Source organism: Schistocerca cancellata, chromosome 8, assembly GCF_023864275.1.
Source record: "Schistocerca cancellata isolate TAMUIC-IGC-003103 chromosome 8, iqSchCanc2.1, whole genome shotgun sequence".
In the NCBI taxonomy this organism is placed as follows: domain Eukaryota; kingdom Metazoa; phylum Arthropoda; class Insecta; order Orthoptera; family Acrididae; genus Schistocerca; species Schistocerca cancellata.
In genome coordinates, this window is record NC_064633.1 from 383,322,170 (window position 1) to 383,339,879 (window position 17,710).

A 17,710-nucleotide genomic window follows, 5' to 3' on the forward strand; every position below is an offset into this window, starting at 1 on the left:
GTGAAGCAGCGGTCTGGTGCTCTTCAAAAGATCCCGAAACTATTATTACAGCGATGTGCTACAACCTGAAGACACGGCAGGATGATATAGAATACTCGATAAGCCGAATACGCGTCCAAAGCGGGGATATAGTGTCTGAAACTAAAAGCGGAAGGTTGTGCTTAGAAACTGAAACGTAAGTGCGATTGGGAAAAAGGGAGGGCTGCACAGACTTACTTACATTTTAGGAAAGCTATTCCCATTAAAGAGGTTGAGCGAAGAGTAATGCAAAGAGAAAACATGTGGAAATCAGCTCCACTTCGTGTTGTGTCAAGAATGTAACATACGTTTTAAAGAAACGATGCCGATTTCCCACTCATCAGAGAGTCTTAACTTAAAACGTCACACACTTTGAGATGGTTTCCTGATGTTTTTAATGATTTTATAATTGCAACGTTCTTTTTTCTTTTTTTTCCCTGACTTCTGTGACCCATGTTTTAGTCGGTCGACCTACTTTCCCTTTTCCCTTTATGATCAACCCCACATCTTCTTTGGATGTTTATTCCAAATGGCAGTACCACGGTAACACCTTAGTCTCAATTGCATGAATTATGTTCCCCCCTGCCTCAATCACTTCCATGATCTCGTCATATCTGATGTGATCTAAGTAGAGGACTTATCTTAGAAGAAAGATTAAGGAAAGGCAAACCTACGTTTCTAGCATTTGTAGACTTAGCGAAAGCTTTTGACAATGTTGACTGGAATACTCTCTTTCAAATTCTAAAGGTGGCAGGGGTAAAATACAGGGAGCGAAAGGCTATTTACAATTTGTACAGAAACCAGATGGCAGTTATAAGAGTCGAGGGACATGAAAGGGAAGCAGTGGTTGGGAAGGGAGTAAGACAGGGTTGTAGCCTATCCCCGATGTTATTCAATCTGTATATTGAGCAAGAAGTAAAGGAAACAAAAGAAAATTTCGGAGTAGGTATTAAAATCCATGGAGAAGAAATAAAAACTTTGAGGTTCGCCGATGTCATTGGAATTCTATCAGAGACAGCAAAGGACTTGGAAGAGCACTTGAACGGAATGGACAGTGTCTTGAAGGGATGATATAAGATGAACATCAACAAAAGCAAAACGAGGATAATGGAATGTAGTCGAATTAAGTCGGGTGATGTTGAGGGTATTAGATTTGGTAATGAGACACTTAAAATAGTAAAGTAGTTTTGCTATTTGGGGAGAAAAATAACTGATGATGGTCGAAGTAGAGAGGATATAAAATGTAGTCTGGCAATGGCAAGGAAAGCGTTTCTGAAGAAGAGAAATTTGCTAACATCGAGTATAGATTTAAGTGTCAGGAAGTCGTTTCTGAAAGTATTTGTATGGAGTGTAGCCATGTATGGAAGTGAAACATGGACGGTAAATTGTTTGGACAAGAAGAGAATAGAAGCTTTCGAAATGTGGTGCTACAGAAGAATGCTGAAGATTAGATGGGTAGACCACATAACTAATGAGGATGTATTGAATAGGATTGGGGAGAAGAGAAGTTTGTGGCACAACTTGACCAGAAGAAGGGATCGGTTAAAAGGGCATGTTCTGAGGCATCAAGGAATCACCAATTTAGTATTGGAGGGTAAAATTCGTAGGGGGAGACCAAGAGATGAATACATTAAGCAGATTCAGAAGGATGTAGGTTGCAGTAGGTACTGGGAGATGAAGAATCTTGCACAGGATAGAATAGCATGGAGAGCTGCATCAAACCAGTCTCAGGACTGAAGACCAAAACAACAACAACAACGTTAGAAGATGATAGACATACACTTCGCTCCTTGTCAAAATTTACTACTCAGTGAATCTTATCAATACTATGGTGACCGAAAGGCAAGGAATACGGGTTCCATATATTAAGGACAAATTGCTGGTAAGTGACAAATTTTTATCACCAATTCGGGCCCTTTAAAATCTTCTAGCATCATCACAGCATAAAATATGTTTTTGTCTTAATATACGCAAATTTTTAAAACATGGCTTTGTAACTGCAAATTTCACGTATCAATTATTTCTCCTAAATGAATGGAGCACGCCCTCGTTACTTTCGCTCACCGTAGTATTGACAATATTCAATGGAAAAAAATGTTGACGAGGAACTATGGGTACGCCTATGGTCTTTTAACAGTATGAGTATATTTTAGACATTCCTTAATTAATTATAATGTAGACAAAACGTGGTTACACTGTACCTTGCGTTTTACCACGTAGGTTGCACCTGATGAAGCGGCTTCAGGCAGCAAATCGGTTGTGTTCCGATAAACAGAAATATTACCAGACGTTAGTGGAAACCTTCTTAACATCATGTCTTCCAGTAAGACCTTAACTCCCCCTAAGCTCTTTTAAATTCAGGTTCTAACACTGGATCCTCCCCCTCTTCTCTATAGACTAATATTTCTTCTTCTATCGCGTCATCAGACAAATCTTCACTCTCATAGATAGCCTCAATGTAGTTTTCCCTCCTATCCGCTCTCTCCTCCACATTAGCAGTGGAATTCCTGTTGTACTCTTCATGTTATTCCCTTGCTTTTAATTACATCGAACCTTAGTTTGACTGTTCTATATGCTGAATCAGTTCTTTCGACAATCATTTCTTTCTCAGTTACTTCACATTTTTCATGAAGTCATATCACATTAGCTTCTCTGGACTTCCAATTTATTTCATTCCTAAGAGACTTGTACCTCTGTATTCCTGATACACTTAACATTTTTGTTACTATCTTCTTTCAGCGATGTTGTTGTTGTTGTGGTCTTCAGTCCAGAGACTGATTTGATGCAGCCCTACATGCTACTCTATCCTGCGCAAGCTGCTTCATCTCCAAGTAAATACTGCAACCTGCATCCTTCTGAAACTGCGTATTGTATTCATCTCTTGGTCTCCCTCTATAGTTTTTACCATCCTCGCTGTCCTCCAGTACTACACTGGTTTTCCCTTGATGCCTTAAAACATGTCCTACCAACCTATCCCTTCTTATAGTCAAATTGTGCCATAAATTCCTCTCATCCGAAATTCTTTTCAGTACCGCCCCATTAGTTACGTGGCCTACCCGCCTAATCTTCAGAATTCTTCTGTAGCTCCACATTTCAAAAGCTTATATCCTCTTCTTGTCTAAGCTCTTTATTGTCCATTTTTCACTTCCAGACTTGGCTACACTCCATACAAATGCTTTCAGAAATGACTTTCTGACACTGAAATCTATTCTCGATATTAACAAATTTTACTTTTTCAGAAACACTTTCATTGCCATTGCCAGTCTACATTTTATACACTCTCTACTTCGACCATCATCATTTATTTTGCTCCCCAAATAGCAAAACTCATCTACTACCTTAAGTGTCTCATTTCCAAATCCATTTCGTCAGCATCACCTGATTTCATTTTTTTACATTCCATTATCCTTATTTTGCTTTTGTTGATGTTCATCCCATATCCTCCTTTCAAGACACTGTCCATTCCGTTTAACTGCTCTTCCGGGTCCTTTACTGTCTCCGCAAACTACATAGATTTTATTCTTCTCCATTGATTCCGATTCCTACCCTAAATGTTTATTTTGTTTCCTTCACTGCTTGCTCAGTATACAGATTGAATAACATCGGGGATAGGCTATAACCCTGTCTCAATCCCTTCCCAACCACTACTTCCCTTTCGTGATCCTCGACTCTCATAACTGCCATCTGGTTTTTGTACAAATAGTAAATAGCCTAACGCTCCCTGAGTTTGACCCCTGCCACCTTCAGAATTTGAGAGTATTGCAATGAATATTGTCAAAAGCGTTCTCTAAGACTACAAATGCTAGAAAACTAGGTTTTCCTCTCCTTAATCTATCTTCTAAGGTAATTTGTAGGGTCAGAATCCCCTCACGTGTTTCAACATTTCTACATAATCCAAATTGATGCTGACGTCAGCTTCTACCACTTTTTCTATTCGCCTGTAAACAATTCATGTTAATATTTACCAGCCGTGACTTATTAAAGTGATAGGTCGTCAATTTTCACACCTGTCGACACCTGCTTTCTTTGGGATTGGAAACATTATATTCTTCTTTAAATCTGAGGGTATTTCGCCTGTCTCATACATATTGCTCACCAGGTGGCAGAATTTAGTCAGGGTTGGCTATCCCAAGACTATCGGTATTTCTAATGGAATGTTGTCTACTCCCGAGGCCTTGATAGGCTTAGGTCTTCCATTGCTCTGTCAAATTCTTCACGCATTATCATATCTCCCATTTCAGATTCATCTACGTCCTCTTTCAATTCCTTAATATCGCCCTCCAGTACATCGCCCTTATATAGATTCTCTATATACTCCTTCAATCTTTCTGCTGTCCCCTCTTTGCTTAGAACTGGTTTTCCATCTCAGCACTTGATATTCATACAAGTGATTCTCTTTTCTCCAAAGGTCTCTTTAATTTTCCCGTAGGCAGTATCTATCTTACCACTAGTGATATATGCCTCTACATCCTTACATTTGTCCTCTAGCCATTGCTGCTTAGCCATGTTTCACTACTTGTCGATATCATTTATGAGAAATTTGTATTCCTTTTTGCCTACTCAATTTACTGCAATTTTGTATTTTGTCCTTTCATCAATTAAGTTACCCAAGGATTTCTACTAGCCATCGGCTTTTTACCTACTTGATCCTCTGCTGCCTTTACTTTTTCATATCTCAAAGCTACTCATTCTTCTAGTGTATTTCTTCCCCCGTTCTTGTCAATCGTTCCGTAATGCTCTCTCTGAAACTCTGTACAACTTCTGATTCTTTCGGTTTATCCAGATCCTATCTTCTTAAATTCGCAGCTTTTTGCAGTTTCTTCTGTTTTCATCTACAGTTCAAAAGCAGTAGATTATGGTCAGAGTCCCCATCTGCCCTTGGAAATGTCTTACAATTTGAAACCTATTTCCTGTAACTGTATCTTACCATTATATAATCTATCTGAAACCTTTCGGTGTATCCAGGCCTCTTCCACGTATACAGCCATCTTTTCTGAATCTTAGACCAAGGGTTAACTATGATTAAGTTATGTTCTGTGCAAAACTCTTCCAGGCGGCTTCCTCTTTCATTCCTTACCCCCATTTCATATTCACCTAAAAATTTTCTTTCCCTTCCTTTACTTACTATAAAATTCCAATCCCCCATGACTATTAAATTTTCGTCTCTCTCCACTGTCTGAATAATGTCTTTTATCTCATCGTACATTCCTTCAATCTCTTCGTCAACTACAGAGCTAGTTGGCATATAAATTTGTATTACTGCGATAGGCGTGTGCTTCGTGTTTATCTGGGCTACAATGATGCGTTCACTATGCTGCGATCGTATTTTTTGTTCATTACTAAATCCACTCCTGCTTTACACCTATTTGATTTTGGATTTATAACTTTGTATTCACCTGACGAGAAGTCTTATTCCTCCTGCCACCGAACTTCGCTAATTCCCCCTATATCTAACTTTAACCTATCCATTTCCCTTTTTAAATTTTGTAACCTACCGGCCCGATTAAGGGATCTGACATTCCACTCTCCGACCCATAGAACGTCTTCCAGATTACTCCCCGCCCGGAGATTGAATGGGGGACTATCTGTCCTTCCCCTCTCACGTTTCTACAACTAAGACCATATTTTAAACAAACGCATTGCTGTCCACCATAGCTATTACACTTCCATCTGCCTTTGTATACTGAATTACCCATTCACCATCCTCATAAACTGTCTCTGCCTCTTTATCTTTCGCCTGCGATGTCGGTATGTTTATCTGAACTATCGTTGTCTATGTTGGTTTGCCATTGATTCTACTGAAAATAACGCTGTCAGTGAACCGTACACATAACTGTCTCTCAGCCTTACCATCCTATTCATGACGTACCATACTCCCGTTGTAATAATTTCTCCTGTTCTTGATATTACTCTATACTCATCAGACCAGATATCCTTATATTCTTTCCATTTCGCTTCACAGACCCCAACTATATCTAGATTGAGCCTTAGCATTTGAGTTGTAAGAATGTATGGTGACATAAACTGCCGCGAGTCTGTTGAATTGCAACGCAGCTGCGCTGAGGATGGCTATTTATAGGCGAAATCTAGATTTTTCCAGAGTAATAAAAACTAATGAGATGGCGACTGGCTGCTGTGTGCCTCTCCTTCCTTATAGTCTACGATCGCTGTGCGCAGCGCTTCCTGATGGAATCAAAGTAGGCTCTGTAACTGATTTTAGTTTGAAATATTTAAGGAGTTTTATGATTAGGAGAACGTGTCGAAGGAAAAAATTGTGCAGCTATACAAAGTCCATTAATCGATTTTTCGCCAAAATTCGTGAAGTTGTACTTCACAACATTAATTGTTCCTGAACATTAGACTGAAAATGTTACATGTGGCACCAGCATATAAGAGGAAAAATTTTTAGAGGCAGACATAACTCACTAAAAAAATCCAGAGGGATAAAATACTCGCCCAAAATACACTATCAGAAAAAACGGTACCACTGTAAACACGAAGTCGATTTTGATCTGGTACCACCTCGAGGATATAGATGTACTGATAATAGTTTCAGCGTCATCCGCCAACAGATACCGTAGTGGCATAACTACAAGAGCACTATCTTTGTCTGTCCTTTAAACGGGAATTCTCATAGACAGAAGGCCCATTGTGGTGCAAACGTTGAAGCGGGTAAGCAGCCATGCCACTCATGGTTCCTACAGCCAACTGAGCGAGTTCGTAAGGGGTCAAATTGTAGCTCTCCGAGTAATGGGGTGCTCCTTGCGTAGAACTGCCACACTAGTTGGACTTACTGCGTGATTTATCCAACAATTCTCATATCCGAAGACAACGTTCTGTATGTCCACGCAGCACAGACGCCCGCCAGGATTGTCATACTGTAAGGGCAGCTATAGCAGATCATACATCCACTGCAGCACATACAGGGTGTTACAAAAAGGTACGGCCAAACTTTCAGGAAACATTCCTCACACACAAAGAAAGAAAATATGTTATGGGGACATGTGTCCGGAGACGCTTACTTTCCATGTTAGAGCTCATTTTATTACTTCTCTTCAAATCGCATTAATCATGGAATGGAAACACACAGCAACAAAACGTACCAGCGTGACGTCAAACACTTTGTTACAGGAAATGTTCAAAATGTCCTACGTTAGCGAGGATACATGCATCCACCCTCCGTCGCATGGAATCCCTGATGCGCTGATGCAGCCCTGGAGAATGGCGTATTGTATCACAGACGTCCACAATACGAGCACGAAGAGTCTCTACATTTGGTACCGGCGTTGCGTAGACAAGAGCTTTCAAATGCCCCCATAAATGAAAGTCAAGAGGGTTGAGGTCAGGAGAGCGTGGAGGCCATGGAATTGGTCCGCCTCTACCAATCCATCGGTCACCGAATCTGTTGTTGAGAAGCGTACGAACACTTCGACTGAAATGTGCAGGAGCTCCATCGTGCATGAACCACATGTTGTGTCGTACTTGTAAAGGCACATGTTCTAGCACCACAGGTAGAGTATCCCGTATGAAATCATGATAACGTCTCCATTGAGCGTAGGTGGAAGAACATAGGGCTCAATCAAGACATCAGCAAAAATGCCTGCCCAAACGTTCACAGAAAATCTCTGTTGATGACGTGATTGCACAATTGCGTGTGGATTCTCGTCAGCCCACACATATTGACTGTGAAAATTTACAATTTGATCACGTTGGAATGAAGCCTCGTCCGTAAAGAGAACATTTGCACTGAAATGAGGATTGACACATTTTTGGATGAACCATTCGCAGAAGTGTACCCGTGGAGGCCAATAAGCTGCTTATAGTGACTGCACACGCTGTACATGGTACGGAAACAACAGGTTCTTCCGTAGCACTCTCCATACAGTGACGTGGTCAACGTTACCTTGTACAGCAGCAACTTCTCTGACGCTGGCATTAGGGTTATCGTCAACTGCACGAAGAACTGCCTCGTCCATTGCAGGTGTCCTCGTCGTTCTAGGTCTTCCCCAATCGCGAGTCATAGGCTAGAATGTTCCGTGCTCCCTAAGACTCCGATCAATTGCTTCGAACGTCTTCCTGTCGGGACACCTTCGTTCTGGAAATCTGTCTCGAAACAAACGTACCGCGCCACGGCTATTGCCAGTGTAAATCCATACATCAAATGGGCAACTACCAACTCCGCATTTGTAAACATTGCACTGACTGCAAAACCACGTTCGTGATGAACACTAACCTGTTGATGATACATACTGATGTGCTTGATGCTAGTACTGTAGAGCAATGAGTAGCATGTCAACACAAGCACCGAAGTCAACATTACCTTCCTTCAATCGGGCTAAGGGCCAACTGGCGGTGAATCGAGGAAGTACAGTACATACTGACGAAACTAAAATGAGCTCTAACATGGAAATTAAGCGTTTCCGCACGCATGTCCACATAACATCTTTTCTTTATTTGTGTGTGAGGAATGTTTCCTGAAAGTTTGGCCGTACCTTTTTGTAACGCCCTGTATAAGAAGGCTTGTGAGGACAGATGTGTCAACACGAACTGTTGCGAACCTGTTTTTAGCCGTGAGACAACGTTTACGCAGACCTCTAGTGCGTCTTCCACTCACGCTCACAGCATCAACGTGCATGGCTCGACTAGTGCCGTCAGAGGATCACGTGGGAGATGGAATGGGGCGCCGTAGTCTTCAGTGATGAAATAAGATTCTGCCTTCATGCACATGATCTTCGTTTGTGTGTACGATTTAGACCTAGTGAGCACTGCTTTGTAGAGCCCGTTCATCCAAAAAAGTTCTTATGGTCTGGGGTTAGATAAACTGCAACTCTGGTGCACCTTTGGTGTTTCTGGAAGCGAAGCTAACCAGCGCTCGGTACGTGCAGAATGTTAGTAGAGTCATCCTTTCGCTGTTCATGCATCAGGTGTGTGATGCTTTGTTCCAACATGATAGTGCTCGCCTACACACTGACCATGAAACTCGACATGCTCTCCAAGACGTGCAGCAACGTTCCTGACGAGCACAATCGACAGATTTGTGTTCAATGAAGCACTCGTGGGATACGGTTGGACGAGCCATCTGTAATATTAACTGAACCCCAGAGTCAATGTCTGCATCGCCACACTTGGAGGCTACACCACGTACAAATTTGGGCGTTTCAGCATGGGTCGATAGCTGTTACAACAGAACCGCTTGTGCTATTGATTTGTTAATGTAATCATTTCATGTACTCCGTGTGCACTGTTGCAATAATAATTAATGAGTGAATTGGAAACTTCTAAAAGGTAACACTGATCTTCTGGCTGCGTATTTTGCTGGAAAAGTATTGTATTTATAATTCTTTATGTCAAAGAATTGTATACAGCACCCGCGCCAGCCGCTGCATTGCTTTTGCTTCTACAGTGATTCCAATTCGACAGCCATTGCCACCTCGTTTCGGCTGGGTCCTAACCTCTCTTTCATAATAAACTTCGACGTATGGAAGGTGTGTTACAACTTCACGCGTTTGTAGCACTTCGTTGTGGTCTGAGATGCTCAATAATTTTGAAAAAGAATTCTGCTAGCACACCGACTTACTAGTACCTGCAATGTTTAAATAAAGCATTAGACACCATCTACCGGATTACAAAATGTATTCGTGCATCCGCGTCGGAAACTAACACGACATCTGAAATTTCAGTGTGAAAGAGTTTATTCTACCTCGGAGCGAATATCTGTTGGGTTAGATTATAAATTTTTGTAGGCAAACGAACGATAAATTAAGTAATTGGTGACGCTAGGACATTATTCATGTCATTATGGGACAGTCATTGTTTGTCTTACACGAGTAGGAGAACAGATACTGTGAACCGCAAGAGGCCGTTTCCATACTCGAGCTAAAATAGCAGATTAATAAAAACCAACCAAAGTATGTTTAGTGTAGGAGCAGACTCTGTAATGGATATCAGAAAAGGGGCTCTTAAAGGTCGAGTCAGGGCTCCGCGACAAACGCAGCACTGGCTTGGAATGAACATATTAGACCATGTTATGCGTGGACCGCCGCCAGAAGCGTCACCCACGAAGCACCGTGAGTCAGACCGCTACCAGGCGCTACCTCGATAGTGAGTTGATCGCACCTGACCCCTTTACGCCGCAGTGCAGCAAAAATGTTGAAGTTATCGTGTGCTGTATTCAGAGATTAAATCATCCGTGTAATCAAACGAGGGTAAGATTCGTCTAGACAATACTAGAAAACCTGGTTAATGCAAAAAGTCAGGAGAAACGCAGCGTGAAAGACGAGCACCAATGGTGCCGGTGTATTTCTTGCACAAATACGAGGGCAGTTCAATAAGTAATGCAACACATTTTTTTTCTGAAACAGGGGTTGTTTTACTCAGCATTGAAATACACCAGGTTATTCCCCAATCTTTTAGCTACACAACACTATTTTTCAACGTATTCTCCATTCAATGTTACGGCCTTACGCCACCTTGAAATGAGGGCCTGTATGCCTGCACGGTACCATTCCACTGGTCGATGTCGGAGCCAACGTCGTACTGCATCAATAACTTCTTCATCATCCGCGTAGTGCCTCCCACGGATTGCGTCCTTCATTGGGCCAAACATACGGAAATCCGACGGTGCGAGATCGGGGCTGTAGGGTGCATGAGGAAGAACAGTTCACTGAAGTTTTGTGAGCTCTTCTCGGGTGCGAAGACTTGTGTGAGGTCTTGCGTTGTCATGAAGAAGGAGAAGTTCGTTCAGATTTTTGTGCCTACGAACACGCTGAAGTCGTTTCCTCAATTTCTGAAGAGTAGCACAATACACTTCAGAGTCGATCGTTTGACCATGGTGAAGGACATCGAACAGAATAACCCCTTCAGCGTCCCAGAAGACTGTAACCATGACTTTACCGGCTGAGGGTATGGCTTTAAACTTTTTCTTGGTAGGGGAGTGGGTGTGGCGCCACTCCATTGATTGCCGTTTTGTTTCAGGTTCGAAGTGATGAACCCATGTTTCATCGCCTGTAACAATCTTTGACAAGAAATTGTCACCCTCAGCCACATGACGAGCAAGCAATTCCGCACAGATGGTTCTCCTTTGCTCTTTATGGTGTTCGGTTAGACAACTAGGGACCCAGCGGGAACAAACCTTTGAATATCCCAACTGGTGAACAACTGTGACAGCACTACCAACAGAGATGTCAAGTTGAGCATTGAGTTGTTTGATGGTGATCCGTCGATCATCTCGAACGAGTGTTCGCACGCTCCGCCATTGCAGGAGTCACAGCTGTGCACGGCCGGCCCGCACGCGGGAGATCAGACAGTCTTGCTTGACCTTGCAGCGATGATGACACACGCTTTGCCCAACGACTCACCGTGCTTTTGTCCACTGCCAGATCACCGTAGACATTCTGCAAGCGCCTATGAATATCTGAGATGCCCTGGTTTTCCGCCAAAAGAAACTCGATCACTGCCCGTTGTTTGCAACGCACATCCGTTACAGACGCCACTTTAACAGCTCCGTACAGCGCTGCCACCTGTCGGAAGCCAATGAAACTATATGAGACGAAGCGGGAATGTTTGAAAATACTCCACAAGAAATTTCCGGTTTTTTCAACCAAAATTGGCCGAGAAAAAAAATGTGTTGCATTACTTATTGAACTGCCCTCGTAGCTTCACAACTATAGCGCAATTATTTCTAGCGGTAGTTGTGAAACAATGTGAGTAAAATTATTCATGATTATGTTCAAAATGGCTGCGATAACGGTTCAGAGGAAATTTTCAGAATGTCATTAGTTAATTTCCTGCATATTCAAAACTTTTATTGTAGCCTCCCCACTATAAGCTTCTCCATGAAATGTAGCCCAACTTTACCTCCCATTCTATAAAAAAGTCTGCATACTACCAAAACTATGTACCCACAAACTGTTGTCAAACTTAAATGCGCAACTGAGATATATCAAGTATCTCTAGTTAAAATTTCCACTTACCTCGCCTCTTAACAAAATTGTTGCAGAGATCTCGAAAGCACAACAGCAAACAGGTAGCGTCTAAGCTTTATTCGTACTTATAAATAAATATTCAGATTGTTGCGTGACACAGGGTGCAATGTGGTGATGCCTAATGGTAAACCTGCTTACAACAGTGGACTGTGAAATGATACTCCAAGACAACGATTTTAGAATGAAGTATGATTTCAAAAAGACAGAGCAAAATTTTGTGTAATCTTCACACAGACACTGGTCTGAATAAAATTAGAAGGAAGTTCAGCGTCGGCCGAAATTTTGATGATTTATTAACAGAAAACTTGATTTTCGATCACATAATGATCATCTTCAGAGCTGGAAGTTAAAAATTTTCACATAGAGATCAGTTAATAAGAAACGAACGACAACAAAGTACAAAGTTCTTAATTTACGTAAAGTATAACGTTGAAACCAAGAAGTCAAATACATAAATGTTGGTAATTGTGCAATATATGTCACGATTTAACGGGTCAAAATGCCATAAAGCACATTATGTGTGTATCATCATCTCGTTAAATACGATAAAAAATTTTACCCTTAAAATTTTTTATATCACATAATGTGTTTTGTTCCTTATTCACTGATCGCTATGTGAAAATTTTTAATTTACAGACTTGAAGATAATCATTATGTGATAGACAATCGATTTTTCTGTTAATAAATCATCAAAATTACGGCCAACGCTGGCCTTCCTTCTAATTTTTCTTATCATGTGGTCGTTTGCACACAGCACTCTATGGAATGGCCAATCAACTGATCTCAATAATAATTCACAAAGGGAACCATGATTTGAAAAGTATACAACGTTAACAGCTTAATCGGTTGATACCTCAATGCATCACTGAGGGAAGTGGGGTGGTCTTTTCCTCACCTCTGAGCAAGTTAACTAACTGACAATAATTATTCTAAAAACTTAGCTGCGCAATGCTTCAGCCTTACCTCAAACCTCTTCTCTGTAGAAATAATAACATTATTCAAAATTCATATTCTTTTCACCTTCCAATATATACATCATATTCATACCTGCTGTCTTTTACTATAAATCTTTCTTCACCTAACAGATAATAATTACAAGTCAACATAGCACTACTGAATACATCCATCACCTACCACACTTCAACTAAGAATGTATGAAATTGTGCAGAGGTAACGAGTGTGCCATAACAAGATCAAAGGCTCTTTAACAGTAACGTAACTTGCTCTCTCTCTGAAGTGTACATCGATCACTTACAGAAATCTAAATAATATGGCCACCTTACAATAAAGGCAGATTTTAACATATTAGTTTTATACCTACTGAATCAGATGACAGGATGGGAATTTGTTTGAAACTGTAACAAGTATTTCATCCAGAACTCATCTTACTTCTCCACGGTAAAAAATCTGTAATTCACGGTTTATTTAACGTTGAGGGGAGAGAAATATTATCATTGACTATGGATCTTGTAAGTTAGTAAAAATTAATTCTGCCCAGCAAGTGTGACTAGACTATAGAATTCAGAAAAGGAAATGGGTTGCTTGAAGTCAGATGTAGTGGGAATTAGTAAATGCGGTGGCAGGAAGAGCAACACATCTGGTCAGGTGAGCACAGGTTTATAAACACAAAATAAAATAGGGCCAGTCCATAATGAATAAGATAACATGAACGGGGGCAAACTTCTATGAAATGCGCAGTGAGCACATTACCCGAGATATATACGAAGCCAAAACCTATCACTGTAGCACGAGTTTCTATGCCACCTAGCACCGCAGGTGACGAAGAGACTAAAAGAACGTGTCATGAGATAAATGTATTGATAAGAATATTATTAAGATAATTGACAAGGGCGAAAATTTTATTACTATTCACAGCGTCTGTGTTGAACAGCCTACTAATCAACGTTTTTCAGACATACATGCATGTCTGAAGGAACAGACACTGCTGATTTCTACGGGTGGATAAAATACAAGATATGAATTCGCAATTGCGAATACGTTAAGAATGCAGAATCCGGATTTCGCGCTTCACGCGAGCAGTCGCCGTAACAAATCGGTTATCCGGGCACGCTACTTAGACCAGTCAGAACCTTCATATTTCACCGCGTGTCGACGTGTTGCACTCGCACAGTCACTGTGATTCCCGCACAAGAAGAAACTTACATATATTATCGCGGCCTTTGAATTGCCACGTAAATACTGTTTTCAGTGTTTACGTTTAACGGTATACCGTGAAATGTCCTTCAGACACGCATGGCATGCAAGTGTGAAGCAACAAACCATGCTGCAATCTACAGCTGTATCAAATACAAGAAATCTTTTCGCTATCACGAATACGATGAGACTCCGGCTACATACATTATTGGTGATGAATGAAGCTTTGTGCATAGGAAAAGACTGTGACAATAATAAGTAAGTATCATCCTCTGTAGGAATCACAGCAGTTTTGAGAGCGTACCACATGGACACACAGCAACATGTGAACGTTTCGATCGGTCCTGGAAGCATGCTCAAGCAGCAAAGTGGTTAAAGTGACTTCTCTCATAAGACAGGAAATCAGGTATCAGTCCGAACCCGGAACAAATTTTCATATGTCGCCAACAGATTGTACAGCTGCGATCTGATCTTATTCGCAGCTGCGAATACATTTCTTGTATCTCGTGCAGTTATTCTTGTACCACACCTTAGGTTTACGAGGCATGGGGTCTACCACCTGTTTTGTAAATGCTCCATGGAAAAATTAGCAACCACTGGATTTAGTAAGACTACATATGTTGATGCATTCTAATCATTTATAGACATATCCATTCCACATAAGAAAGCTCTTGGGAAGACAAGCATGAGAGAGCTGAGTGATGGCCTGCAAGGAAAGAGAGCCTACATATTTCAGAAAGTCATTGACTGGCACTTTGGTAAACAAAGAAATAACATTGAAATAACATGATCCAAATTTTAATTCACTTTCTCAGTAAAGTGTCTCGAGTTCTTCATGTATATGGCGGTCTTTCCCATGTGTGGCTGGAGTAGAGATGCCATGTTTTCAGCCAGCTCATATGTCTGTATTCCAGGAATATTTATGATTTGTATTAGTAGTACATCATCTTAATGAGTTTTTGGTAACCCATACAGTTCAGGTGGTAGGGCTTCTCTATTGGTCAGTCTGTCACATTTGCCCGGGCAGGTGGACGAAACTGGCCGTATACTGCACAAACAAGGCATAAAGGTTATTCACAAACCGGCCAAAAAGATAACTCTGCCTCATATCAGCAAAGGACAAAAGCCAGCCACGCAAAATACCAGAAATATAACGCACACTGTGTACGTCTGAAGTCTCTTTTGCATGACTAGGCAGTCTATCTGTACTACAATAATAGAACATAAACGGTACTGCAGGTTGGGGGGCAGATGGAGCTCGACCATAGTAGAGCATTAGCTTTGAGGACAACAATCATGACATGGAGGTACCCACCAATGGAGCAGCATCCTCTCGTTCGAGGAAGCCGCATGAACCGACAAAACATTACAAAAGCTTCAACAAGAAATCCTCAGGGTAAATGAATCCTGGAATCCAAAACAACAGGACGACCACGAAGATAATGACCAGTGAAAAGCTATTAGACTTTGACGCACCAGGAGCATATAATTTGTGGTGGCTAGCTGGACTCCACTCGATCACCAGCAATGGAAGGTGAACTTTGACCAAGTCAGCCATTGATGCTGATGAAACGTCAGGAAGAAAGATACCGGAAGCAGAAACCGATAGATAATACGTCATAAATTTAACTTTTTTTCTTATGTATTGCTCTGCCATGTAGCCTTGTACAGAAGTGAAATTACGATAGATTTTTCGGACAAGAAGTGAATAGAATCTTTTGAGATTTGGTGCTACAGAACAATGTATTTAGTAGGTAGATCAAGTAACTAATGAGGGGGTAATGAATCTGTTTGGGAGTGAAAGAAATTAATGGCAGAGCTTGACAAGAAGAAGAGCTCGGTTTAAGGACACATACTGGTACACGAAAGAATCGCCGGTTTGGTACTGGTGCAACACGTGTGGATAAAAACTGTAAATGGAGTGCAATGAATGAATACTACCAGCACGTTCAAATTATGAAGGTTGCAGTAGCTATTTGGCGAAGAATAGATTTGCACAGGGTTTAGTAACGAAGAAAGCTGCATCGAACTGAACGCCACAACAACACCATTACAGTCTTCGTTTTCCGCCACAGTTTTCGCCCTCAACGGAGGGTATTCTGTGGTGTCTAAGCATATGACTTTCCATTCTGTCCCTTCAGCAGATCAGTGCTTTCCTTTTTGTCGTTTCTTCGTCGTATATGCTGTTGTTGTTGTGGTCTTCAGTCCAGAGACTGGTTTGATGCAGCTCTCCATGCTACTCTATCCTGTGCAAGCTTCTTCATCTCCCAGTACCTACTGCAACCTACATCCTTCTGAATCTGCTTAGTGTATTCATCTCTTGGTTTCCCCCTACGATTTTTACCCTCCACGCTGCCCTCCGATACTAAATTGGTGATCCCTTGATGCCTCAGAACATGTCCTACCAACCAATCCCTTCTTCATGTCAAGTTGTGCCACAAACTTCTCTTCTCTCCAATCCTATTCAATACTTCCTCATTAGTTATGTGATCTACCCATCTAATCTTCAGCATTCTTCTGTAGCACCACATTTCGAAAGCTTCTATTCTCTTCTTGTCCAAACTATTTATCGTCCATGTTTCACTTCCATACATGGCCACACTGTATACAAATACTTTCAGAAACGACTTCCTGACACTTAAATCTATACTCGATGTTAACAAATTTCTCTTCTTCAGAAACGCTTTGCTTGCCACTGACAGTCTACATTTTATATCCTCTCTACTTCGACCATCATCAGTTATTTTTCTCCCCAAATCGAAAAACACCTTTACTACTTTAAGTGTCTCATTTCCTAATCTAATTCCCTCAGCATCACCTGATTTAATGCGACTACTTTCCACTGGCCTCGTTTTGCTATTGTTGATGTTCATCTTATATCCTCCTTCAAGACACTATCCATGCCATTCAACTTCCTTTAATGTCTCTGACAGAATTATAATGTCATTTTTCTTTTATTTCCTTCACTGCTTGCTCAATATACAGATATAGAATATATAGATTGAATAACATCGAGGAGAGGCTACAACCCTGTCTCACTCCCTTCCCAACCACTGCTTCCCTTTCATGCTCCTCGACTCTTATTACTGCCATGTGGTTTCTGTACAAATTTTAAATAGCCTTTCGCTCCCTGTATTTTACCCCTGCCACGTTCAGAATTTGAAAGTGATAATTCCAGTCAACATTGTCAAAAGATTTCTCTAAGTCTACAAACGCTAGAAACGTAGGTTTGCCTTTCCTTAATCTTTCTTCTAAGATAAGTCGTAAGGTCAGTATTGCCTCACGTGTTCCAACATTCTACGGAATCTACATCTACATCTACATCCATACTCCGTAAGCCACCTGACGGTGTGTGGCGGAGGGTACCTTCAGTACCTCTATCGGTTCTCTCTTCTATTCCAGTCTCGTATTGTTCGTGGAAAGAAGGATTGTCGGTATGCCTCTGTGTTGGCTCTAATCTCTCTGATTTTATCCTCATGGTCTCCTCGCGAGATATACGTAGGAGGGAGCAATATACTGCTTGACGCTTCGGTGAAGGTATGTTCTCGAAACTT